The 27223-nt window shown below is 36.3% G+C and overlaps 1 long non-coding RNA gene across 1 annotated transcript in view; it reads right to left on the bottom strand.

The window, feature by feature from the left end:
• Nucleotides 1-20953, bottom strand: part of LOC140523845 (uncharacterized) — a 216244-nt gene extending 195291 nt beyond the window's left edge. Inside the window, exons 1-3 of the long non-coding RNA XR_011973489.1 lie at nucleotides 20673-20953; nucleotides 17766-17854; nucleotides 15380-15502 (exon numbers count right to left, since the gene is read on the bottom strand). This is a non-coding gene — a long non-coding RNA (uncharacterized lncRNA). The remainder of the gene's footprint in view (nucleotides 1-15379; nucleotides 15503-17765; nucleotides 17855-20672) is intronic.
• Nucleotides 20954-27223: the final 6270 nt, after the last annotated feature.

The raw sequence follows: 27223 nt of genomic DNA, 5'->3' as shown, positions 1-27223 counted from the left end.
CTGTTTCAGAGTGAACTGACATCCAATTGAGTCATTTTATTGTCTTCAGGAACAAGTAAGTAGTGACCAAAATATTGAACATGTGTGGTGAAAGCCAAGGAAGAAATTCTAATGAAAGCTATACTTAAAGCTAATGGATTAATTGTTTTTGTCTGGATTTGTGTTTTCACTGATGTAGAGAACTCTCTGGTTTGAAAACTTTCCTCTCAATTACAGATCAGTAACTTATTTATTGCTCTTTGAGAGCTAACCATCATACTTAGAGTTAAGTGACTTATATAGCATGTGTAAGGGCAGGAATTGAACCCAAGTGGACCTGACTCCCAGGTCATCCTTCAGCCATTAAACTAGACTGCTAACTCTTTGGAGGCTTTTAAGAGATTAATACCATAGCAAAATTGAAAATACTCCTTTTTGCCAAATGTAGTCAGTCAACACAAAGGACTCAGTGAATCAACTAATGGGTCTGGGAGTAGGTCCATTAAGAGACAAAAATACCATCCTATCTTATCCAAAGATAAGATAAATGAAATGACTAATTTGAAACAACAATAATATAACGTAATGTGGTTTTTAAAAGGATCTACTTCAAACAAGTTACAGAATAATGTTTCTATGGTCAGGATGTAAAAGACAAATAACTAAAAGCATTATGACCCAAAATCTTCTCATTCCATTTTAATTCCAAAGGAGTGGGGCAAAATTAAAGTCATTTGCTCTTCATGAAACGTTTTGAAAGTTTTGATTATTAGTTGTAATCAAATCAGTTATGCATTCCCAATTTCCATTTACCTAGCTTTGTTGTTGTTTTTCAGTTGTTTCAGTCATGTCTAATTTTTCATAACCCCATTTGGGGTTTTCTTGGCAAAGATGCTGCAGTGGTTTGCTGCTTCCTTCTCCGATCATTTCACAGAGGAGGAAAATGAGGCAAACAGGGTTAAGTGACTTGCCCAGGGCTGCACATCTTATAAGTGTCTGAGAACACGTTTGAATTCTGGAAAATGAGTCTTTCTGACTCCAGGCCTGGTTCTCTATTCTATACACTGTATCACCCACCTGCCCAATTAACTAGCTTACTCATTCTTAAGTAATTTATTATCCTGTGATATTCCAAGAGAAAGAAACTTGTGACTAATTTGATTTCCGTGAAATATGACACTAAAATAGTAACTTCTGCTCTCTAAAACTGATCATTTGTTAACATTGGAAATGTACAAGGATTTATAAACTTGACTCAATCCAATCGATATAGGTACTATCCTGAGAAAAGTTTTCTGGTGTGCATTTATAGTTCCAGCATTAGTATCCAAAAATTATGAATGTCTAGTAGAGTCATTACAAACCTAATCATAATTTTGACAGAGATATTATTTGATTTTATATCTAGTTTCACATTTCAATGCACTGTCCTATTTTCAGATTAATTAGATATTCATTAAAGTATTGAAAAAAAGGATTAAAAATATACTATGATATTTCAATGTGGGTGTTGATTCTAACAATGTAAAGTCAAACCCATTAATGCTTTCTAATCCTGTACAACTCTCATCTATAAATTAACCACAAAGGTTTCATATCGCAAGCTAGAACACTTCTTTTAGAGTTTTTTTGAAATCTCATATGTACCAGTTTCACTCAGGATGTCCATCTGTTAACATTCATTCTCATTAAATGAATATCTCCTTTTCCAATCATAAATTTCATAGATAACCATTTCTTGCACAAAAATCAACACTGGTAATATGGTACACTGAACATCTGTTTCTCTGTTGTCCTTTTGATCCTTCTGAGAATGTGTTGCTCCATAATTCACAGTCATAAATCACCAATAGAAGAATCAATAAGTCAATGGGTCAAGAATGTGTTATTCCACTGATGTGGGAATTCCCTCCACCAACATGGATGGCAACCCATCTAAAAATTATAGTATTAGATTCACAGTGATTAAGTGACTTGCCATGGTCACAACAGCCAGTAGGTGTAAGAGTCAAGATTTGAATGCAGGTTTTCCTGATCCTTTTCTACTCCATCATTTTATCCATTATGTCACTCTAACTCTCACCAAATGCATTGGGAAAATACTGGTGTTTGGGGTATATTTTGTGTGTTTGCAAGAAGCTTTAAATCACTAAAAATGATAAACATGCTAAACAAAATGCTAAACAATAAATGCAGTCTAGTTCAGTTTTTCTCCCTGTTTAATTCTAGGTCTAATTCATTGTCTGTTTGCAATATAAATCCAAAGCTTACATACCTATGGATGAGCTCAACATCATAAGCATGTCATAAGTGAGATTAGCATTATCCCTGTATTTGCCTTTTACTGTGTGGTTTACTCTGATCTCCTTTGAATGAGCATAGATATCATTGAAGAGTCTTTGTAGCAATCTGGAACTGATGCACTAAGCACAAAATCAACCATGAACAGAAACAGTTCAAGGACCTCACAATCTGTAAGGAATTCCATTTCTATTTCAGTTTTGTGAAGGACATTTTCCTCTGAAGATGACAAAATTTGATTCAAACTAATAGTTATAAAATCATTCGGTAAATTTACCTCTCTCGTCATATCTGTCAAAAAATCTCTTATGATCTTATGAACACATAATATATGCTGGAGGATAGTCTTTTAAGATTCCATTTTGCTCTTCCAAATAAAATGCTCATCTTTTCATAATCAATAAATATTTCATATACTTTAATGGAATTGCATTGGCTATGCCTTCCAGTCAATCAAGAAGCAACATGAAATAATGGATAGAACACTGAACTTGGAATCCAAAAGATACATGTTCAAATCTTACCTCAGACACTTACTAGCTGGGTGGTCCTGGGGAAGTCATCTAACTTCTCTGTGTCTCAGTTTCCTCATCTCTAAAATGAAGAAGCTATTCCTTTCCAATTCTGAATCTATTATCTATGAACTGTGTGAACTGCCATGTGTGACAGCATGGATTGCTTGGGTTGAGACATGGTCAGAACAAACAGCACTGTGAAGAAACTACTGCCCTTAGGCTAACATAAACATAAGGATTCTGCTAAACCAGAGGGGTATAGATGAAGATGCCTTGACACAGTTATCAGTGCCTTGCCTCTTATAGAAAAGAGAAATAATGATGTATAAAAATAACCAATATCTTTACAATACTTTATCTTCTCCTAGGCCCCTTCAAGAATTCAGCACAGTGCCTGGCACATAGTAGTCACTTAATAAATGCTTATTGGTTGAAAAGTTTATTGATCTATGATCCTATTATCTATTCCAATGCCTTCATTTTCCATATGATGTAAATGAAAATCAAAGAACCTAAAGAACATCACCAAATCCATACAGCCAGGTAGTAACAAAGATGAAACTAGATCTTCAGACTCAATCTTATGCTCTTTCTCTACCTTCTTCTATAAAATTTCTAGGCACACTGAGCAACTACCATGGAGTATTTTTTCCCAAAATTTATTCATTTATTTGTTTTCAGTTTTCAACAATCACTTCCATAAATACCAAATTTTCTCCCCCTCCCTCCCCAAGATAACATGGAATCTTATATGAGCTCTACACATACATTCCTATTAAACACATTTTAGCATTAGTCATATTGCACAGAAGAATTAAAATGAATGGGAGAAAACATGAAAAAGCAAAACAAAACTTAACAAAGGAGAACATAGTCACTTCATTCTATATTCCAGCTCCATAGTTCTTTCTCTGTATGTGTATAGCATTTTGCATTATGAGTCCTTTGGAAATGCTTTAGGTCCTTAAATTGCTATGAAGCATTTTTCTAGTTTCTTTTTCTTCTTGGAATATTTCAATGTGCACATTTTAAATAATATGTGCATGTGGTTTTTCAGTTCTGTGCAATCATTCACCTAAACTATGAAAAGAAAGCTGCAGTCTGCACTACAGCTGATGATGAGAAACAAATGGCCTCATTCCCAGTGTTTATTATTAATGACCACAGCATTTGTGCAACGATTAGTGGAAGCTTCCTTCCCTGAATTCTAATGACAGCAATTATCTCATCCTAACAGGTATTGTGATAAGCATGGTGTTTTTATAAGTGTAATCTCCCTCTGATTATTATATTGTAGTACATGAGTGATTGTCCTCCATCATTTTGTATACTGCTTTTGTAGGAGTGGATAGCCATTGCCTTGATGAAGACTTCTTAAGTAAAGCAAAATGAAATTTTAACATCTGACAAGCTTTTGGTTAAATAAAATGACTCATTTACAGCATGGTGCTCATATATGATCATTATGCAGAGCAAGTCAGGAGAACTGGAAAGAATGCCAAATTAAATCATTTATCTTTGTAAAAATGCATTTTTGGAAAAATCAACAAAAAAAAGTAATTATGCAAAAACCCATAAGCATGGGCTTTGTAAGTTTTGAGCACAGACACAAGAATGGTCTCGTATGACTTACATTTTCAATGTCGTGTTTATTTTTTTTTTAACAGCAACAGTCTGGAACCTTTGTCAACCTTCATGGTGTTAACAATGAATTTCTGGCCAATTTCCACTTACTACTCTGTCTTTTCTCCTAACTCCCCACATTGCCATCCTAATAGAGGCTCTGGTATGAAGGAGGATGGATTATAGATATAACTAGGAATTTTTGCACCTTACATGCAGAGTAAGGAGCTCAACTGAGCTGCAGTGAATGGTGAGAAAGAAGTACAACCTAGGGAAAAAATAATATAAAACTATACAAAAGGGAAATAGATCATATAATATGGTATTAAAAGAAAGCATCTTCTGAATTTTGGGACCCTGGAGTAAAGCTCCAGCTGCCCTACCATAAATAAGGCAGTAGAGTAGGACCCCTGCTTTAGGTTGTCATGAAGCCCTTTGGCATATTGATGAAGCCTATGGACTCCTCAGAATAATGTTTTTAAATGCATAAAATAAAATACACAAGCTTGCAAAGGAAATCTATTTTACTGAAATAGTTATCAAAATATTTTTAAATATAAGTTCACAAATGCCGAATTAAGAACTCTGCCTCTAAAAGGTAGCAGAAGGTAGGTTCAATAAGTCAAAAATCATACAGTAAGCACTGTGAATATGCAGGTCTGTGATAGAAGGCTGTAGATCTTAAGAGGCAGAGACCACCTGTGACAGGAGTAATATTACTAAGGTCAGTGCCATGTAGTCCAAACTAATTTTTCCATAAAAGGTAGTGAAACCTTCCTCGAGATTTAATTGGTTCATGGGACTAAGGTTCAAAGCATTGATATAGCTTTCTGATTTCCTAAGTACAAGAACCCAGAAATAGGAGATGGGGCTTATCCTCAGGGCTTATACATCCTTCTGACAAGGCATAGCATCATGGCAAAGTGTAATGGCAGGAGAGTTGTGCCCATCAGAATCAATGCTGAATCCTTACTCAATATTCTTTCTATGTTCTTACTGAGTAATGCCCTTTTTAATAAATCTTAGGTGGTCTATAAAGGTCTCATTTCATTCTAATCCCAGTCCTGAATTACCAGCTCATCCTAAGCCAAATCTAGGCCAGAATACTATTATCTACCCACATAGAGCATATTAAGGGAAGAGTAGGAGGACAGAAACTAAAGAACATCTAATTGTTCCTTCAAGCCACATCAACACCAGAAATCTGACCTTAAGAACTGAATGCTAAAAAGGGAATGATGAAAAATTAAATTTGTTACGACATTAGTACTCTCAAGAACAATAAATGATATTCTTCATACTCTCCTACATACTCCTATCTATATTCTCCTATTACTCAAACTAATCAAGGGACTTTTCCTCCCTGCTATTTTTTTGCATAATTCTGGAAATACAAACAATAATAACAAGAGAATAAAATGAAAGGTAAGATAGATAAAGAAGAGATAAAACTATCCCTCTTTGATTTTGATATGATAGTTTATTTAGAAAACCCTAAAGAATAAACAAAAATACTCATTGAAGAATCAATAGCTATAGCAAAATTGCAGGCAATAAAATAAACTCTCAAAAATCAACTTCATTTATATAGAATAAGAACAAAATCCAAGGGGTAATAATAGGGAAGTCTCATTCCAAATAATTCCGCATAAAAGGTTTGGGGATCAATTTACCAAAGTACAGAAAATAGTCACATAAATTCAGTTACAAAGTGGTCCTTAAAGAAATTAACAACTTAAATCACTGGAGAAATAAATGTTCATTGTGCATGGCTGAGCTGGCCTCATATAAAAAATGACAATGCAACCAAATTTATTTTGTATTTTTAATGCTATATGAACCATATTATCAAAGGGAATTTTTCTTAAACCTTGGGCAGATTCCTTTTCTACTCCTTATATGCCAGGCTGCTTTTTACCAAGAATAATTGCTAACATGGGCTAGAAACACAGTCCCATTTGGCATACCTTGCTGAGTCTTGAAATCTTGGATAAGGATAGAACAATAGGACTATGATTTCATTGGTACAGGATGCTACCATATGAGAAAACTATCTCCATTAATGTAGGCTGGCACTTTCTCTGCAACTTATAGTCTTAGAGAGTTGCCTAGAGCACTCCAAAGTTAAGTGACTTCCCCAGGGTTACACAGCCAGCATGTGTCAGAAGTGATATTTGAACCAGGATTCCTCATTCCAAGACCAGCTCTCTGTCCTCTATGCTGTGCTGAAGCTAGCAAAAGATCCAGCAGTCTTTCTCCATGAGACTTAAAAAAATAAATCAAAAAGTTTAAATCCCTGATTGTTCAGTTCTGTAATCCCACTATCCCTGTCCTGGTTCAGAGGATCTAGAAGAGAGAGAAAAGACACTTACTCCCATTTTGGTCTATCCCCATCAGAAAGGTTAGCTTCCTTTGGGTCAGTCACCAAAAATCAAAACAAAACAAAATTAATCCTCTGTTCTTTTCCTGTCAATAGATTATAGCTAAAGAGCAATGGAAAAGGGTGAGGTTGAATTTTGCACTTGAATTTATCTCAGAGAATTTAGAAACAATGTGCTTTTCAAGGCCAGCTCACTGTTTATGATACATGACACTCTATCTTCTGACTTCAAGTCTTTGTACTGGCCATCTGCCAAGCCTAGGATTCTCTCCCTTATCTCCTCTGCCTCTAAGAATCCTTAGATTCCTTCAAGATTCAACTCAACCATCTTCTTCAGGGAGTCTTTCCTACATCCCCCAGCTAATAGTCCCTTCCCCTCTGATGTTACACATTTCATCTACTCTGTATCATGTATGTACCTATTTTCGTACATGTTTTCTTCCCCATTAAAATGTAAACTTCTTGAAGGCAAGGACTTTTTTGTTTTTTATTTTTATTTTCAACTCTGCCTGGCACTTACTAACTGATTGACTGGGTTAGCAAACTTCCCTGTGTTCTCTGATCCTTTGCTAAAGGAGTGATCTAGTGGCTAAGTATGTGTAAGATTCAAATTCAGTAAAGGACACCCTAAGCTTCCAAGGTGCTTAAAGATAATGATTTTTGTTGAGAAGTTACTGATGTCACACTGCCTAATTAAATTATTTTCATTGGTGAAGTCACCATCCTTTTCTAGATATGTGATTCCATCTTGCAGGGTCCTGGAAAAACATCTCCAAGGTCTATAGGGACCCACAGATACATAATCCATGCAAACATATTAACAACATCAGGTCATCAGCATTAGCAGCGTTAATGTATTTAAGAGTGTAAGGTACATTATCTTGTCATATGTTGTCTTATTCTTCCTTTTCCTGTTCCCAACTAGAAATATGTTTTTTTTCCTTCTTTGGGACTCTCATAGCTTATTAGGTATCCCTCTAAGTGTGTGCTTATGTTTTGTTTTCTATAGGAAGTAGTGGACATGTCATTTATTCCAATTTAATAAACGTTTATTAAATACCTTGTATGTACAAGGTCTTGTCAAGTACGCCTCCTAAACAATAAACACCAAGGACAGGGATCATGTCTCTACCATCTTTTTATTTCAGTAACTAACATAATGTTTTGCATGCATTAAGTGCTCAATAAACATTCGCTGTTGTTATCATTGTCTGAAGATAAGAGAACTAGATTAGCAGTCAGGGAACCTGGGCTTAAATCTCATTTTGGGCATTAGTTTTATGACCTAAGACAAATAACTTTACCTCAGTTTCCTCATCTGTAAAACAAAGACTTTGGGATATGTTTTCATATACTACTAATTCTTATGATCCTTGGTTAAACCCTAACCCTAAGAATCTAGCCTTAATAGCTAACTGGAATGCTGGGGGAAATTAAGATAGGCTACTATAAAAGGTATGTTAATATCTGCATTTATTACATATAGCCTGGGCTGATTTCTCTTTAAGATGGCAAGAAGACCATTCTCAGGATTTTATTTAGTCTGTAGGATCAGGGCTTTCAACATTGGCATGGCTCCCTGAGGTATAAAAAGCCCAGTCTATGAGGAATGGGGGCTTCTTAAGCTTCATAGAATTCCCTGTTGGGAATTGACCCTGCTGGTCAATATAACTCTCCAACTGGGCATTAACAGCATGGCAGATGAGAAGTAGAGGGAGTTGTATCTACCTGGAGCAACACTGTATCCTTACTGATCCTTTTTATGACTGAGTAAACTTCTTTTATGCCTACCAGCATTATATTGTATTATAACCCAGAGTCCAAACTCCTGGACTTACCCAAATTACGCCTCCTCAAGACGTGAAGAATCACAGAAACACAAACTTAACAAACAATAATACATCAGACAAAAATATGGGTTCAAGGTATCAGCTTGATCAGCTCCCTATATTTTGTATGGACCATGCCATACAAGCATTCTCATGGGCATAGATACGTCAGCAATTCAGCGAGAATGGACATAGCCATGTTGGAAGTTTTATGCCTCAGAAATGACGTCCACACTTACAATAAAATCATATTTGTTGAACTTCAATGGAAAACTCTGAACAACTACTTTCATATCTGATACTGAGCTGTGATGTCAACAGTATAAAAAAAAAAAAGGTCTAGGAAGCAAGGAGAGAAAGTGATTGAGAGTGAACCTGACTTCCTAAATGACTAAATCCTGGAGGTGGAAACACAGAGAAAAAGGGAAAGACTAATGACAGTTAATCTAGAAAGAACAAACGTTAAAAGAGGCAGAGATACATAGAACTGAGAGAGAGAGAGAGAGAGAGAGAGAGAGAGAGAGAGAGAGAGAGAGAGAGAGAGAGAGAGAGAGAGAGAAATAAGTAAAATGTGAAGGATGATTTAAAGAATCAATTTTGATGCTAAATGAAAAGACAGAAAATAAGAAACTAAGAAGGCATGAGAGCCCTACAGAAAGCTATGATTGAGTCCCTCATCCACAAAAAACATATTTAATTATATCATAAAGCATTTAGAATCATATTCTAGAAGATTCTATTTCATAGTAATTTAAGGTAAAGTTTTGAACTGAAAATGTGCCTATAACAGGAATTCCTTTTGCAGGCTTGGTTTCAGGGCTATCATACTAATGAAGCTGCCCAGCTGGTGCTCCCTACTCCTTCTGCCTGCAGTCATTAGAAAAATGATCCATTTTTAAAAATTTCAGCCTCATTTTCACTTTCTCCTCACCCTATTTCCTGGAACAGAGCTCAGGAGGTTTTCGTGCTCTAGGATTCATCAGATGTTAGGGTCACAACTAATGTTCAAGTACATAAGGAACCTTCTGTGAAGTTATTAGGGAAGCATTTCCTTGCTTTTGCTATAAGGGAGATTCTTGGTGAGCATGTCTGAATGGAATGTAGCAGTAGCCAGAGAAAATATGTCCTGGAGAGAGATAGGATGGAAACCATGGAAAAAGTACTGCTGTTGGACTTGAAAGACTGAGTTTCAAATTATGGCTCTGGTGTTTAGCAGCTGTGTAACAGCAAACAAGTCACTGTAGCTCTCCAGGCCTCAGTTTCCATACCTGTAAATCTTTGCAGTACTTTGTATGTCTTAAAGCACTTAGATAGCTAGGTATCAATATAGATATTCCCTAACATATTAAACATACATGTGTGTATGTATGTATGTAAGTATATGCATATACATATAACACATATTAATTATGCAGGAGATTGGATGAAACTTCCAAGATTCCTTCCAACTCTACAATTCTGCACCATATAATTCATATTCTCATAACTTATGATATTAAAGCTGGAAAAGACCACAATATTCAACATTTTACAAATGGGAAAATTGAAGCCAGAGAGGTTGAGAATTACCTAAGGTCAATCAAATAGGCAGTGAGTAGCAGGGCTGGAATTCGAATTTAGATCCCCCTCCTCTAAACCCTGGGGTTTATATCACTGAGACAATCTGAAAAACTTTGATTGAAGTGTGTATGTTTGTGTGTGTGACAAGGGTGGAGGCAGGATAGGGGAGAATGGGAGGAGTGTATGTTTGAATTATTAGTCAATGTGTGGCTTGTTAGAAAATAAATTCTATTTTAAAAATAGCCTGTAGTTCCTTCTTTTCAAACCTTTGTGTAGTCTATCTCTTTTTTCCCTCAGAGGTTCATTGCAAACAAACGATCTTATTTGCATTCATTTTAAGAGAAACAAAACAAGTCTCATCTTTGTTTGGATGACTCCGTCACAATTATAATCAAGACCTGTGCAGAACTGAATGCCTGCCCAGGGTCAAAATATTGAATATTTGTTCTCCAAGTCCTGTCCCCTATCAACAAGGAAGCACTGGGCAATTGAAAATAGAAATAATACTGTAGTGACTAAAATGGTCTATGGGAATCAAACTACTGGAAAAAAAATCAGAAATTATCTTTGGCCTATGTACAAAGTGCTTAGCTTGTGTGTTTTCAAAGTAAAGGGTAGGAGAAAGTTCATGTGTAGCTGATACAGGTTTTCAGGACTTCAAGATGTGTATGGTTCTTCAAGGTGTGTATGGATAAAACTGAGAGACAGAGTTTTGGGGCAATTAATAATCAACAAATTGATGGTCAGTGATTTCTCTCAATAACCAAAGACAAAATCATGGATATCTAGAAAGTCTTAAATATTCTTTGAAAGGAAATGGCTTTATGAAAAAACCAACAATAAAACAGATAAACTTTAGGTTAATTTGATTTTTTTAAAAAAGAAGAAAACCAAATTACCACTATCAAAAATGAAAAGGGTGAATTCACCACCAATGAAGAGGGAATCAAAACAATAATTAGGAGCTATTTTGCCCAACTGTATACCAAAAAATTTGACAATCCTAGTTAAAAGGATGAGTATTTACAAAAATATAAATTGGTCAGATTAATAGAAAAAGAAATAAAATACTTAAATAACTCCACCTCAGGAAAAGAAATTGAACAAGGCATCAATGAAATCCCTAAGAAAAAAATCTACAGGAAGGGCCAGATGGATACACAAGTGAATTCTATCCATATTTAAAGAATAATTGATTCCAATACTATATATACTATTTGGGAAAATAGGAGAAGGAGTCTTACCAAAATTCTTTTTATGATACATATATGGTGCTGATACCTAAACCGGGAAGAGTCAAAACAGAGAAAGAAAATTGTAGACCAATTTTCCTAATGAATATAGATGCAAAAATTTTAAATAAAATATAGCAAAATGATTACAGCAACTTATCTTGAGCATAATACACTGTGACCAGGTAAGATTTATACCAGGAATGCAAGGTTATTTCAATATTAGGAAGACTATCAACATAATTGACTGTATTGACAACAAAACTAACAGAAATCATATGATTATCTCAATAGATGAAGAAAAGGCATTTGACAAAGTACAACACCCATTCCTATTAAAAATACTAAGAAGCATAGAAATAAATGGAGTCTTCCTTAACGTGATAGGCAACATCTATCTAAAAAAACCATCAGTAAACATTACATGTAATGTGGATAAGCTAAAAACATTTCCAATAAGATCAGAGGTGAAATAAGGATGTCCATTATCACCACTGTTATTCAATATTGTATTAGAAATGTTGGTTTTAGCATTAAGAGAAGAAAAAATTGAAGGAATTAGAATAGGAAAATAAGAAACAAAGCTATTACTCTTTGCAGATGATATCATGGTATACTTACAGAATCCTAGGGAATCAAGTAAAAAATACTTGAAATAATAAACAAATTTAGCAAAGTAGTGGGATATAAAATTAACTGACACAAATCATTAGCATTTCTATATATTACCAACAAAGCCAAAATCAAGAGATAGAGAAATTTCATTTAAAGTTACTGCAGACATTATAAAATATTTGGGAGTCTACGTGCCAAAAAACACCCCAGGAATTATATGAACACAATAACAAAACACTTTCCACACAGATAAAGTCAGATGAAAATAACTGGAAAAATATCAGTTTTTCATGAGTAGGTTGAGCTAATATAATAAAAATGACAATTCTACCTAAATTAAATTACTTATTCAATGCCATACCAATGAAGCTAAGCAAAAAGTTATTTTATAAAGCTACGAAAAGCAATAACAACATTCATATGGAAGAACAAAAGGTCCAGAATATCAAGGGAATTCATGAAAGAAATGCAAGGGAAGGTGGCCTAGCTATACCAGACCTAAAATTGTATTATAAAGCAGCAATCATCAAAGCTACTTGGTACTGGCTAAGAAATAGTGCAGTGGATCAGTGGATAGGTTACATATGCAAGACAAAGTTCTTTCTCTGGATGTGGATAGCTTTTTCCATCATGAGTCTTGGAGTTGTCTTAGATCCTTGAATTATACTGCTAAGAAGAGCTAAGTCTTTCAAAGTCAGTCATTGTACAATGTGGCTGTTATTGTGTACAGTGTCCTCCTGGTTCTGCTCACTTTTCTAGGTTTTCCTGAAGTCTACCTGCTCATCACTTCTTATAGCACTATAATGAGCTTTGGAGTCTGAATACAGATGGAAGCATTCTATTTGCTCTCCTTTTCTTTTGTTGTTTTGTTTTGTTTCTTCTTTCTTGTGGTTCCTTCCATTATTTCTAATTCTTCTTTACATCATGACTAATATGAAAATATAATTAATATGAATATATAAGTAAAGCCTATATCATATTGCACACCCTCTAGGGGAGGGGGAAAGAGAAGGAGGGGAGAAAAATTCAAAACTCAAAATCTTACAGAAGTGAATTTTGAAAACTAAAAATTAATTAACTAATTGTAAAAAATTAAATTAGAAAAGATACCAATTTTTTTTTTAAAAAAAGGGAATACTCCTCACAAGTAAAAATTAACCCTGATTAATGGACACTTAATGAGGAGGTGAGGTAGAAGTCTTCTGCTCCTTCCTGCTGAGAATCAGTGGCTTGGTCAAGAGACCCAGCCTCCTCCAGCAATCTGGACAGGGGGAATCCATCTCCATTCAGACCACTCTTGTTGGTTTTCTCCTTCATGAGCTGGGTCACCCTAAACTCTAATGGAGGCATACAAGGACAGGGGCTCATTTCCTTACCTTCATTTCACTGGGGCAAGAACTCACCTAGACTGGATTTACACTCTAAACAAAAGTAAGATTTCTCAGTTGGATGGGGTCCCATCCAAAACTGAGGAGCATGTACCTTAAACTTGAGTGCCTCCTTTGTTCTAAAGCCTTTTTTTGTACATTAGACTCAAAAAGTTCAGGCCTCACATATCAGAGGTCCTTAGGAACTATCAGAATCATCTCCCCTACTTTACAAAAAGATTTCACTCCTAACTCCTTGTATATTCTTGGCAGCTTATTATCAGGTGATATTCTCTCTCCTAGCACTTGAGCAGTGTTATTTTCTGTTTAAGTTAGCACTTCCTGATTGGTCTAGGTATTCAAGAGGAGAGCCTCACCATCCCTATTCAATTCCTGGTCTTGAATACATTTCCCACACATCCTCCTGAACAGCTAGGTGGAATTAATTCAATCACCACAGGCTGCTTTTTGTAAGACATTAGCTCTCTAGGCCTCACTTTCTCCTAGGTAAAGAGCAGTTGGACTAGATGATTCCTAAAGTCTCTCCCAAATCTATATCAATGATCCTATGAACATCTAGAAAAGAGAAGGGGAAATGGGGTTATTCCTCCTACTCACAGCTATGTGCTAAGGGAGAAAAATTTGCAATACCTATGATAAAAAGTTAGGTGAGATTAGCTACCATAACAGCATGCCTCTTAAACGTAATAGTCATTCAAATATTTAGAAAAATGTTCTTTTGTCATTCCTTTTTTCAACCCAATACAAAATATCCTCTTTATATCAGGTTCTAACTACATGGAAAGGCACACTAATTAATCACTGAGAATCTGAAAAGGTAATGATGCTCCAGTGCCAGAGGTCTTCCAGTGGTTGTAGCTGATGACCAGAAAGTGAACATTTACTATCAATTAGTTAATGAACAATTACCAAGCACCTACTGTGTATACCAGGTACTGTGCTAAACACTAGGGATAAAAAGAAAGGCAAAAGACAGTGCTGTCCTCAAGAAGCTCACTATCTAATGACTAGCCTACTTATCTAGGATTTGATAGAGGAGATTCTTGTCCAGTTATGAGTATTACTAGATGACCTCTGAATTCTTTCCCAACTCTGAAATTCTGACATCCTATTAAATAAATTTTAGTTGAAAGTTACCTTTCAAAAAACAGAATTAAGATGAAAACTACAATTTTTCAGAATCATTTCACTTGTACACCTCCCCCTTCTAATAGTGCAGAGTATAATGTCTTAGTATATGGTTTCCATAAATTTTGGGGACATAAAAAAAAAACGTTATCTGATGGCCAGCCTTCTAATAAGAAGTTTTTCTACCCTTGGCCATGGCAGCCCTTGATCATCTCACAAACACAAAGTCTGTCATTGAACTTGTACTTAAAATCCAACTAGCTTGAAAGGACACAAGAGAGTTAATACTCTGATGTTATCCCCTTCAAGAACTGAAGTCCTTTCCCACTCTAGAAAGAGGCATCTGATGATGTAATAGATTAGATAGTTAATACCATTAGTTATTACTATTAAAGTTAGTGCTATTAACTATTATTAGTTCTCACTTCTACAGATGAGAGGTTGAAATGAATAATAAACACAAAAGAAAAAATGGAATATACCTGAAGAACTTAATTTTATGCCTAATTGTATTCAGTTAGTCACTTTCTTTTCTTCAGGCAATGCTAAGAGGCTTTGGTACTAAAAGATTGTAGTGACTACATTTTTTTATATTTCAATTAATGCTGGTGATTAATTAACACATTATCTTGCCATTAATGGATTAGCAGTTTGTGGCATGCTGAAGACATAATGGTTTCCACCACTTCTTTTGTGTTAATGAATGTTTGCACTTTAATAATAATATTTCTCCTGCGTTGTCAGGGACAGAAGCAAATCACTTGTTAAGTAAGTGATAATTAGGAAAGAGATGTGAACATAACCATTTTAAGAATAAAAAAATACTCACTGATTTAAGGAAGAAGGAAAAGGAAACAGATGATATAGTCAATGGTCTTGGTATTCCCTTTTTGGCATGAACCTCAGACTGATGATTTTCACTTTCTGGCTTACTGCAATTATCTATCATTAGCTTGTGTGGGAGGAAAAAGATTTAAGTAACTCAGCAGGTCATGAAAATATATTTAGACTCTCTGACCTAAGTTTATTTTCCTCCTAATTTCCAATAGGAATGTATTCAGAAAGTAATTCTCATTAAAAGCATGTAATTAGGCAATTACAATATTTAACCAAAAATGGACCTGTAAGCATCATCATCCATTCATACTACTAACTATCTGCAGGCTGCATGATTCTGAATAATAGGTGTTGTCATTAAAGGTACAATTCTTATTTAGTCCTCCTATTGACTGACTTTTGTCCTTTCTAATCTTTCCCTCCAAGCTGCCCTCTTGGGAGTGACTGGGCTGTGTAAAGCTTAGTGGCTGCCATGAACTTTCTGCAGCTGAGGAAATACTGCAGAGTACAATGGAATCTGAATTCAATCTTGTCTGACAACCTAATGAGAACTAAGGCAATTAGTCACAAATTTGAGTCAAGAAAAGCCAAACCACCTAGGTTAACTCAAGGGTAGATAGATGCTATTATATAAATACAGCATACAATAGGAGATGATATTAAAGATATATCTTAAATATAAAATATTATTATAAATAAATTTATAAATAAAAAATATTCTTTTTTAATATAAAAAAGTTAGGTAAGTCATTGAAGAGCTGCATTTATATAAAATTACATTATTATATATTATATGATTATTACATAACAATCTCTATTAATTTTAAGATTTGTAAGGTACTTCATATGCATTACTTTATTTAATATTCACATCAGCTGTAAAAGTTAAGTGTTAGAGGTATTATTATTCCCATTTTAAAGATAAGGACACTGAGATAGAGAGACAGATTGATTAGGGGCTGGCTTTGAACTCCTACCCTCTTGTGACTCTCAGTTCAGCTTCCCTTCTACTCCATCAAACTGACTCTATGAAAGACTCATGGAAAGACAGGGTGGATAAGCTTCATATAGAAGTTTAGATGAGTTTCAGTCTGCAGAAGGAAAGGGATTACCCATGCTAATGAGATTGATGTCCCATTAAAATATTGACTGTGGTAGAGTCTTAGTAACTGTATATAAATGAAGTAAATATTATTTCCTATAATGGTAGAAATGAAGGAGGAATAGAGGAGAACTGAGAGAGTAGTTATCTTGGACCCACCATTACAACAAGGGTATATGAAGGTATGGCCCTAAAACTAGACCATGACTCATAAAGCTAACAATGTCTAGATAATTCAATTTAATTCAATAAAAGATTTATTCATATAATAGAAGGAAAGGGATTTGTTTCCTTATCCTATCCCTAAGTTGGCTAATGTAGTCATAGAAAGTAAGATCCTGATAGCATAAGTAATTAGGTATTAATACACCAAAAAATTACAAACTTTGTCTACACCTGTCATCCATTTATGAAATGTGAAAAGGGACTGTGACTGAATTGAAAGGTAAAGTTGGCCATTGGTTGGGGAAAAAATTGGATCTAGCCCAACTGACTCTTAAAGTTAAGCCTGCCAAGCTTTAGCAGTATTTCAGACTGCCTGAGAGTTTGAGACATCCAAGTCAGGTAGCAGCTCCATGGAAAGTGAGCCCCTTGCAATTCCACCAGAAGATGGCAAGAAAACCTCAACCATCTTCAATCAACTATGGTCTCTGGTAGCAGCAAGAGACACCAAATACAGCAAAGAGAGTCAAGCAATTCAAGACAGCAAGCAGGAATACACAATCTTCAGGTAAACATAAAAAATAAAGATAATATTCAAGACACAAAGTTTTGAGGAATGTGACCTCTGTGAGTCAGGTAATAAACATTTATTAAATGCCTAATATGTTCCAAATGCTGTGCCACATTCAGGGGATATAAAAGCAAAAATAAAGACAGCCTTTGCCTTCAAGGAACTTACAATCTAATGAGAGAAAATAGACAAAATGAAGCTGAAAAATGGGTGGAGGATAGGGAAAGGAACATCATGGAGAAGTCCAAAGGAGTGTATTGAGTGGGAATAAAGAGATAGTAGCCCTAAGTACCCTCCTTAAATGGGGGTGGGAGGGAGAGCTAGCCACTTTACCCTCCATTCAGAAGAGCCGCGATGGTAAGGGAATTGATGAGATGTGAGCACCAAGACTAATTTAATCTCAAAAAACAATGAGATTCCTGTGAGAATGATTGAGAAGTCCAAAGGAGGACAGTCAAGTGAGAAATGAAGGGAAGATGGCAATAAAGAAGAGGATCAACTATGAATCCAAGGGAAAATGAACCCTGGCATTTGGCAGCTTACCTGTGAAGAGCAGGTACAGGGAGCTAGCTGAGTGACCCACTCAGCAGCAATGCTGTAACATTAGCAGGCGAGGTTGTAATGTGAAGACCCTACAATTAAAAAAAAAGGGACATTGGAGCTCTGTTGGAGTGAAAACATGAGTCACCCTGGCCACATGTGTTCACTATATTTGGGCTTCAGAATCAATGTACTCATTGTTCACGCTCACTCTCCCTACTAAGTACTGTTTCTTTTTATGGGAGAGGACACCCAAGCTTTTGAGGAGAACGTTTCGTACCTTAGTATATCTTTACAATCATGGTGTCTATAGGCTGACTGTTAAAGGCACTAATATGGGCACTTGACCTTCAATGTTTTAGAAATGAGGACCCATAGAAGTATGCTAGAAATCCTCAACATGAGGAACAACTTGCTCCTAATTAGAATTATCTCAAAATATAAAAAGCTATCTCAGGGCATGAGGAAGACCAGAAGTCTTCAAGTGAAAATTGCTGGACTTATTGGTGGATTCCTGATTTGGGTAGACACTGGCCTAAATGACCTCCAACGTCTCTTCCAAATCTTAAAAATCTATGATTTGATGAATAAAGTAGTAGACAGGATGTCTTTACTCAGAGTTTAGAGTCTAAATCTGGGAGATTCTGAGCAGGATATTGTATATAGTCATAATACAAGTTCATGGAGCCTCTCAGGACATACTTCTGTATTTCTCTCTCTTTTTGTTGTCTCTGCCCTTGATGCTCGTAGACAATCAGGTTGTCCTCCAGTCCAGAGCAATCATTCTCCTGCCTGATTCTGTTCACTATTTTTGTCAGCAGCTTGGATTTAAGCATAGATAAGATGTACCACACTTACAAATGTCACAAAACTGAAAGGGGTAGATAATACATTGGATGACAGACATGAGATACAAAAGATCTTAACGGGATACAATTATGGGCCGAATCTAGCAAGATTCAATTCAAAAAGCTAAACAAATGTTACTATGCCCATTTTACAAATAAAGCAACTGAGGCACAGAATAATTGCTTTCATCCAGACCATGATTTGCTGGAGGGAGCCACAGGACTAGTAGTAGTAGGTAGGATTTTTCCTGGAGAATGTAATTTCTTCACAGTTGTCCTGAGAGTAGGAAGGGAAAACTGGGAAATAGTCAAGCTGACCTACTTACTGTTTGTTGGGTCCAAAAACTATTCCTGTCTTGCTCAAAAAAGGGGAGGGGGACAGCGGATTTGTCCTTTCTCCAAATGTCAAAGGGGAAAAATATATAAATGACATAACCAAGTATAAATGACAAAACAGATTATAGCTATGAACTTCTTATAAATTCAGTTGTCTTAAATATGAAAAGGAAAATTTTTGTTTATTAAAAAAAGTTGTACTTTGAGACAGGAGAAAAGATAGCAGGAGGAAAAAGAGACCATTTAGTTCACACTGTTTCACCTACTTTTATAAGCCCAAGAAGTCAAATGGAGTGATACTGAACACATTTGCATAGAGAACTGTCTACAGGTTGACATAATTAAGAGCGATTTACCTATCTGGCCAATTCAAATTTCCATCCAATTCCATTGTGTATCTAAAATAGCTCAGACTCCTTTCTTTGCATTAATGAGAAAGTAGGTATGAAAGATCTTTTTAAAAAGATAAAAGCACTACACACATATAAAAGTGTTACAATGCTTCTTATTATTAAGACGAATGGAGCAATGAGTATGTCACCAAGTTTCTCCACTAGTCAGTTGACTGAATATTTCCAGGTACTTTGTACGTCTCAAAAGCAAATGCACACAGAACTGTAAAATGACTTAGATGAACTGAAAGCCCAGAAGTATATTAATCAATTAAGTCATACACACAGAAATCTTTCTCTCGCTTCTCCATGTAAACGCATTCCAAAATATTCATGATGCTCAACAGTGGTGCAGTAGTTATTGGTTTAGTCAGAGAATGGCTGATTCCCACATTCATCCTTAAGTTTTCTGCATTGAATTCTGTCCTCCATGCCTCACTTCAACCCTGTGGATTTTCTTTTTAGAACTGAGTAGTACTGGTTTATAAATAGAGACTTCTAATAGGTATTGCCTTTCTTTTGCAGTCTCTCCTTCCCCAGTTCTACTCCTCTAACAAGCAAAGCAGGATAGAGCTCTAATAGCAAAGGACTCAAGGACTATCATCACAATTTGTAGCTGAGCCTAGAAGCTGCCACCAACAGAAATGTTTCAGTGACTCTTTCAAGTCATTTTCTCTGCTTACAGGTTTTGCCCTCTAGCACAAAACACAGGGGCATATGTATGCACATACGCACAATTGTATGCAAATGGTAATTCTGTATTTACTGATATGTTTTTGGGTTTTGACATTCGTTTTTGAAGAAAACAAATGATATCAAAGGGTGATGTCTTGACTCTTGTGTGAATAGGATTTAAGTGAGGCAGAATTGCACATAGTTATCAGCCTCACTCTCTCTTCCAGAGTTACTGAAGTCAAGTGGTAGGACAAAAATCAGGAAGATTGGCAATGACCCAGAATGTAGCAGATGACCTTGACTTCTTCAATGTCTGACCAAGCTCTAAGTGCCCCACAGCACCTGATTCAGCCACCTTCCTGGTTGCTGGAACAAACTGTTCTCATCCACCCATTGTGCTGGGAGAAGTTTTTACACTTGCTTGGGGTAGACATCCCCCTAACTCACCAATGGGTCTGAGATCCCTCAGTTACCCTCAACCTGGTTTAACCCTTCTTTTGAGACAGTTTACTGGGGTGTGGTCATTGCACATTCTACAACTTCTTAGAACCATAGATGGGAGTTGAGAGCCAAGTGGATGAACAGCACTGAAAAGGGCTTAGTAAACTCTCACACCAGAAGTGCCAGTCCTCCTTGAACACCACATACCCAACACTTACATGTATCATTCAGCTGTACATGTAGGAGGAGGATTCAATTTCTTCTTGTTGTTCCAAAGGGTTCAACTTGGAGAAACAGGTGGTGGTTACAGAGAATCAGATTTAGGCTCAATGTAGGAAAAAAAAACAAAAACAAATGAAAAACGTCCTTTCTCCTAGAAGATTTCAAAAATGAAATGTGATGAGTCAGTAGATAGAGGATTGCCCATCACTAAACCTCTTCAAGTGGAGGCCAGATGATCGCTTTTCATAGATGTTAAAAAGGAGATGTTACAATCAACTTAAACTAGGCAGTATGTGAGATTCTTTCCAGTTCTAACTTTCTAAGGTCCTGTGAAGTCTCCTTTGACTCTAATTAAGAAATATACCATAGGAAAGTGTATTTTTTTCAAGATATAGCACAATAAATGAATTATTAGATTTAAAGGTTTTAGAAGTCACCTGCCACTCTGGAAATAGCAGCCAACAAATTACACATTCTGCTAAGCACAAGATCTTATTGGAAATGAACCATTCACGGCAATGTGTCCAGAGTCCAAGTTGTCAAACTCACTTGGCTCTTGGCATCTGCAGGAGCACTAAGCAGTGTGAAGCTCACATGCATGAAGAAGACCATTTGCTTTGTGGTGGTGATAGATGGGCAGAACTGGATCCAAAAGGGTCCATTTTCAGGAAGGGTAACTTGCCCAAAACTATAACATCTGTTCCTACTAGGGCCAGGATTTCTTTGGCACTATCCAACCACTGCTTTTATTCTGAGGGGCTAGTGTATTCAACCATTTAACTGCTCCCAGAAACAATCAACTCTGGGGGAAAGAGATTTGGGCAGGAAGAGCTTTGACAGAAGTTTCTGTTTTCAACACTAGCTTTTTCATGATTGCTTAAACACCTACAGCAGGAGGCAAGAGAAGGGAGAAAACGTTTATATAGTATCACTACGTGCCAGGAACTGTGCTCAACACTTTACAAATATTACCTCAGTGGAGATTCACAACAATTCTGGGAGGAAGGTGCTGTCATTATCTTCAATTAACACATAAGTAAATTGAGGAAAATAAAGTGACTTGCCCAGGTTCAGAGAATGAACAAGTGTCTGTGGTCACATCTGAACTCAGGTCTTCCTGACTCCAGGCCCAGCACTCTATCCATTGCACCAGATGGCTGCCCCCAAAGGTTTTTTATATTGCAATTCTATGGGTAAAAACTTGAGATATGGAAGGAAAAGTAATTCAGAGTCAAAGCATTAAAGAAATATAGAAGACGCTATGCTTTTATGAGTAACACATTAGTATGAGTTGTTTATTAGTTTAATCTATTTAGAGGAATCTAAAAAGTTAATTTTTATATTAAGGAGATGTATCATAATAGTATCTGGTTGTCATGGGAATGCAAAGACAGGAAAGAAGCATTTTTTAGGTTCTAAACATGCTCATAAAGGCTAAATACTACCTACAAGTTTAAGTCAAGGAATAGTAGAGATGTACATTCTGGAAGCCATGTTTTGCATCTAAAACCATGTGGAAGAGGTCTGTTTATATATATATATATATATATATATATATATATATATATATATATAATTTATAACCTGAGTTATAAATTATTGATTATACTCTGTTGTAGACCAGGGTCCTTCTTGAAAAGCCCCCGTACAACATAGTCAATTTTACATTACTAGAATCACAAATTGGCTTAGGACAGAGAGAGGAGGAAAAAATTGCCCAGATTTGGTTTTTTGTTTTGTTTTTTTCTTATGTTTTTAAAGACAGGGACAGTGTTGCATAATAAATACCTAACCATGAAGCCAGGAAGACCTGGGATCAAGTCCCTTCTCTGACACATATTCGTTCTGTGACCCTTGGTGTTCTAGGCAACACTCCAAAACTAAAAATTTCAGAGAAGCTGCTAACCTACATTGATAGAGGGAATTTCTTCATCTGAGATTTTCCTATGCTAGCAAAAGTTTATGTTTAATCTCTATTCCTGTCCTGGATCTGGAATTAGAATACTTGGATGTGAGTCGTGGTTTTGTCATTTAAATGACCATATAAAAATATAAAATAAAATATAAAGTTAAGGTCATTTAACTTTCTCTGTGCCTCAGTTTTTCCATTTATAAGAATCAACTGATGATGGTAGGGAATGGAGAAAGAGAAGAGAGAATGATCATCTTAAAATATCTGAAATGTGTTATCATGTTGGATGAGGAAATAATCTGATTCTGCCAAGCTCTAGAGGGCAAGACTAAGACCAGTGAATGAAGTTACAAAGAGGCTGATTTGGCATCAATATAAAGAAATAATTCCTAAGGAATTCTCATTTGTAAAATAGAGGTAGTTGGGTTGCTCCTGGGTAATTTGGTTGACATAGAACTATAAATCTGAGAAATAAATCCAGTATTCTCCTAGAGATTGTTCTATATGATTTTCAGTAATGGAACATTATGATCCCAAAGGAATCAAAGTTGAAAGTGGCACAAAGTGCATTGGAAAGATACATAATAGATAGGTTATAGCATATTACCTATAATAACTCTTAAACTAGAAGCAACATAGAAGATATAATCATAGATAAAAGAGCATAGATTTAGAGCTAGAAAAATAGAAGTTCTGTTAGTACAAGCTTCTCATCTGATAGATGAGGAAGCCAGAATCTTGAGATTTTATGTGACCTACCTGAGATACTAGCAGAACTCAAATTTCAATATGATTCCTTCAATTCAAAATTAACTGCTCTTTCAAATACACCAGCGCTAGAAAACTAGGGCTCACAACTTGCCATGGTATAATCAATAAGCCAAGAACTTTTTTTTAATTATTAGACAAAATTTTATTGTGTTTAAAAATGTGAAAACTATTCTTAATGTACAGGCCTACAAAAGTAGGCAGCAGGATGGATGTGGCCCTTGGGCCGCAGTTTGACAAGCCCACCATGATTTATGGATATTTCCAGAAAAGGATTAGATTTTCCACTTTGAAAGAATAAAGGATTAAAGATGGTCAGGCAAAGTGTTGTACATTTTCCATAAAATACTAAAAGAATCTGAAAGAAGTCTCTGGTGAACTTGGGTCCACATAGTCTCATACCAGTCCAATCCTATTTTCATCACATCTGCAAAACTGACATTTCTAAAAAACAAAGCCACATTTCAAGGAGGAAGGGGGGAGGTGGAGCTAAGATGGTGGAGTAGAAGGAGGTCCTGCTCTAGCTCTCCTCCCATAGTCCATAAAATACCTGTAAAAAAATGACTAAACAAATTCTAGAGCAGCAGAAGCCACAAATTGACAAAGTGAAACAGATTTCCAGCCCAAGACAGCCAGGAAGGCCAACAGGAAATATCTATTGCACCAGGCTTGGAGAGGAGCACAGCTCAGCCTGGCCACGCAGCATGGACAGGAATGGAATAGGCTTCAGGGCATGGAATCATGGGTAGCAACTGTGGTTTACAGATTTCTCAACACACAAACACCAAAAACAGCTTCAAAGGTCAGTAAGAAAACTCTTTCACCTGGGTGAGAGGGGAGGGCCCCAGACCTGACCTCAGGTAGCAGCAGTATCCACTTTTGGAGCCCTCTGCCTAAAGACCCTGGGAGAATCAAGCAGGTGATCTGGATCTCATCCTTGATTGGAGGTCCTGGGATGAGGAGGAGGGCTGACTGGCTTCATGGAGCTGGTGGTGGCTATGGAATGGGAATCCTACTCATAGTTTCAGGACAGAAAAGAGTGCTTGTGGTTGCTCACACACCAGAGCACAGGGCAGAAGAGGAGTAAACTCCTCTCCCTTGATTGTACCACCTTGGAGGAACTGAGAACTTACAGGTCCCAAGAGTATACCCTCCACTTGACAAAGGACTCAAAAGTCAAGTAACTGGCTGGGGAAGTGCCCAAAAGAGGAAAAAAAATAAAACTATAGAAGGTTACTTTCTCAGTGAAAAGATATTTTCTTCCATCCTTTCAGATGAGGAAGAACAAAGCATACCACCAGAGGAAGACATCAAAGTCAAGGTTTCTACATCCAAAACCTCCAAAACAAATATGCAGTGGTCTCAGGCCATGGAAGAGCTCAAAAAGAATTTTGAAAATCAAGTAAGAGAGGTGGAGGAAAAATTGGGAAGAGAAATGAGAGTGATACAAGAAAATTGTGAAAAGCAAGTCAACAGCCTGCTAAAGGAGACCCCCAAAAAAATGCTGAAGAAAATAACACCTTTAAAAATAGACTATCCCAAATGGCACAAAAGGTCCAAAAAGCCGATGAGGAGAAGAACGCTTTAAAAAGCAGAATTGGCCAAATGGAAAAGGAGGTTCTAAAGCTCACTGAAGAAAATAGTTCTTTAAAAATTAGAATGGAGTAGATGGAAGTTAATGACTTTATGAGAAAACAAGAAATTGCAAAACAAAACCAAAAGAATGAAAAAATAGAAGACAATGTGAAATGTCTCTTTGGAAAAACAACTGACCTGGAGAATAGATCCAGGACAGATAATTTTAAAATTACTGGTCTACCTGAAAGCCATGATTTTTAAAAAGATCTTAGACACCATCATCCAAGAAATTATCAGGGAAAACTGCCCTGATATTCTAAACCCAAAGGGTAAAATAGAAATGGAAAGAATTCATCGATCACCTCCTGAAAGAGATCCCCAGAAGAAAACTCCTAGCAATATTGTAGACAAATTCCAAAGTTTCCAAGTCAAGGAGAAAATATTACAAGCAGTCAGAAAGAAACAATTCAAGTATTGTGGAGATGCAATCAGAATAACACATGATCTAGTAGCTTCCACAGTAAGGAACTGGAGGGCTTGGAATATGATAGTCCAGAGGTCAAAGGAGAAAGGATTAAAACCAAGAATCACCAACCCAGAAAAACTGAGTATAATATTTCAGGGGAAAAAATGGAATTTCAGTGAAATAGAGGACTTCCAAGCATTCTTGTTGAAAAGACCAGAGCTGAACAGAAAATTTGACTTTCAAATACAAGAATCAAGAGAAATATGAAAAGGTAAATAGGAAAGAGAAGACTTAAGGAACTCATTAAAGTTGAACTGTTTACATTCCTACATAGAAAAATGTTATTTGTAACTCATGAGACCTTTTTCAGTATTAGGGTAATTAGAGGGAATATATATATGTAGATATGTATGGGTATGTATATATGTGTATATTATATAAGTGTAAGTGTGTATATGTACATGGGTATATGTACACACACACACACACACACACACACACACACACAGAAGGCACAGGGTGAGCTGAATATGAAGGGAGAATACCTAAAAAAAATAAAGTTTGTTGTTGAATGGAATGTACTAGGAATAAGAAAAAGGGAGAGGTAGTATGCAGCAAATCATCTCACATAAAAGAGGGAAGAAAGAATTTTTACAACGAAAGGGAAGAGTGGGGGAGATGAAAGGGAATAACTGAACCTTACTCTCATGGGATTTGGCTTAAGGAGGGAATAACACACACTCCATTGGATATGGAAATCTATTTTACCCTGCAGGAAGGCAAGGGGAAAGAGAGGGAAGATAATAGAAGGGATAGCAAATTGGGGAAAGGGATAATCAGAAGCAAACACTATTGTGGGAGGATAGGACAAGGGAGAGAATGGAATAAATGAAGGGCTGGATAGGACAGAGGGAAATGTGGTTAGTCTTTTACAACATAACTATTATGTAAGTGCTTTGCATTGTTACTCACACATGTACGACCTATATTGAATTGCTTGTTTTCTCAATGAGAGTAGGTGGGGAGGAAGGGAGACAATATGGAACTCAAAGCTTTAAGAATGAATGTTAAAAATTGTTTTAGCATGCAACTGGAAATTAAGATATACAGGCAATGGAGTATAGAAATCTATTTTGCCTTACAGGAAAATAGAGGGGAAGGGAAATGGAAGAAGGGTGGGTAATAGAAGTGAGGACAGACTGAAAGAAGGGGTAGATGGGGTGTACATTGTCCTGGGGTGGGGGGTGAAGAGAGATGGGGTGAAAATTTTGAATTCAAATTCTTGTGGAAGTGAATGTTGAGAACTGAAAAATAAACAAATTATATATTTAAAAAAACATATTCCATCCCCATCCCTACTCAAAAATCTTCAACACCTCCCTGGTATTGCTAGGATAAACTACAGAATCCTTTGGCAGTGAAAGTCCTCCACAATCCAGCTTCCACCTAAATTTCAATCAATATTTGTATTACTCCTTTTCATACACTCTCTTTTGAAATAAAATTTGCTCATTAGATATTCTCCGTATATAACATTCAATATCCCACTTCCATGTCTTTGAACTAGCCACATCATGCCCACTTCCCATGCCTGAGACACATTCCCTCATCGCTTTCACTTCTTAGAATTGCTACTTTCCTTCAAAGTGCTGGTCAATAACCATGTCCTAATGGAGGACATTACTCATCCCTTTTGATCTGAATGCTGTTCTTCTTGAAACTACTTTTATTAACTTATAACAATCAGGCACATGTTATATACCCCTGGCAGAATGCTAGGTCCTTGCAGACAGGGACTGTTTTATTTTTGCATCTAATCCTGG

This window comes from Notamacropus eugenii, chromosome 2 (assembly GCF_028372415.1).
Source record: "Notamacropus eugenii isolate mMacEug1 chromosome 2, mMacEug1.pri_v2, whole genome shotgun sequence".
NCBI lineage: Eukaryota > Metazoa > Chordata > Mammalia > Diprotodontia > Macropodidae > Notamacropus > Notamacropus eugenii.
Note: the sequence above shows the minus strand (reverse complement) of the source record. Positions and strands in the feature narration are given on the sequence as shown.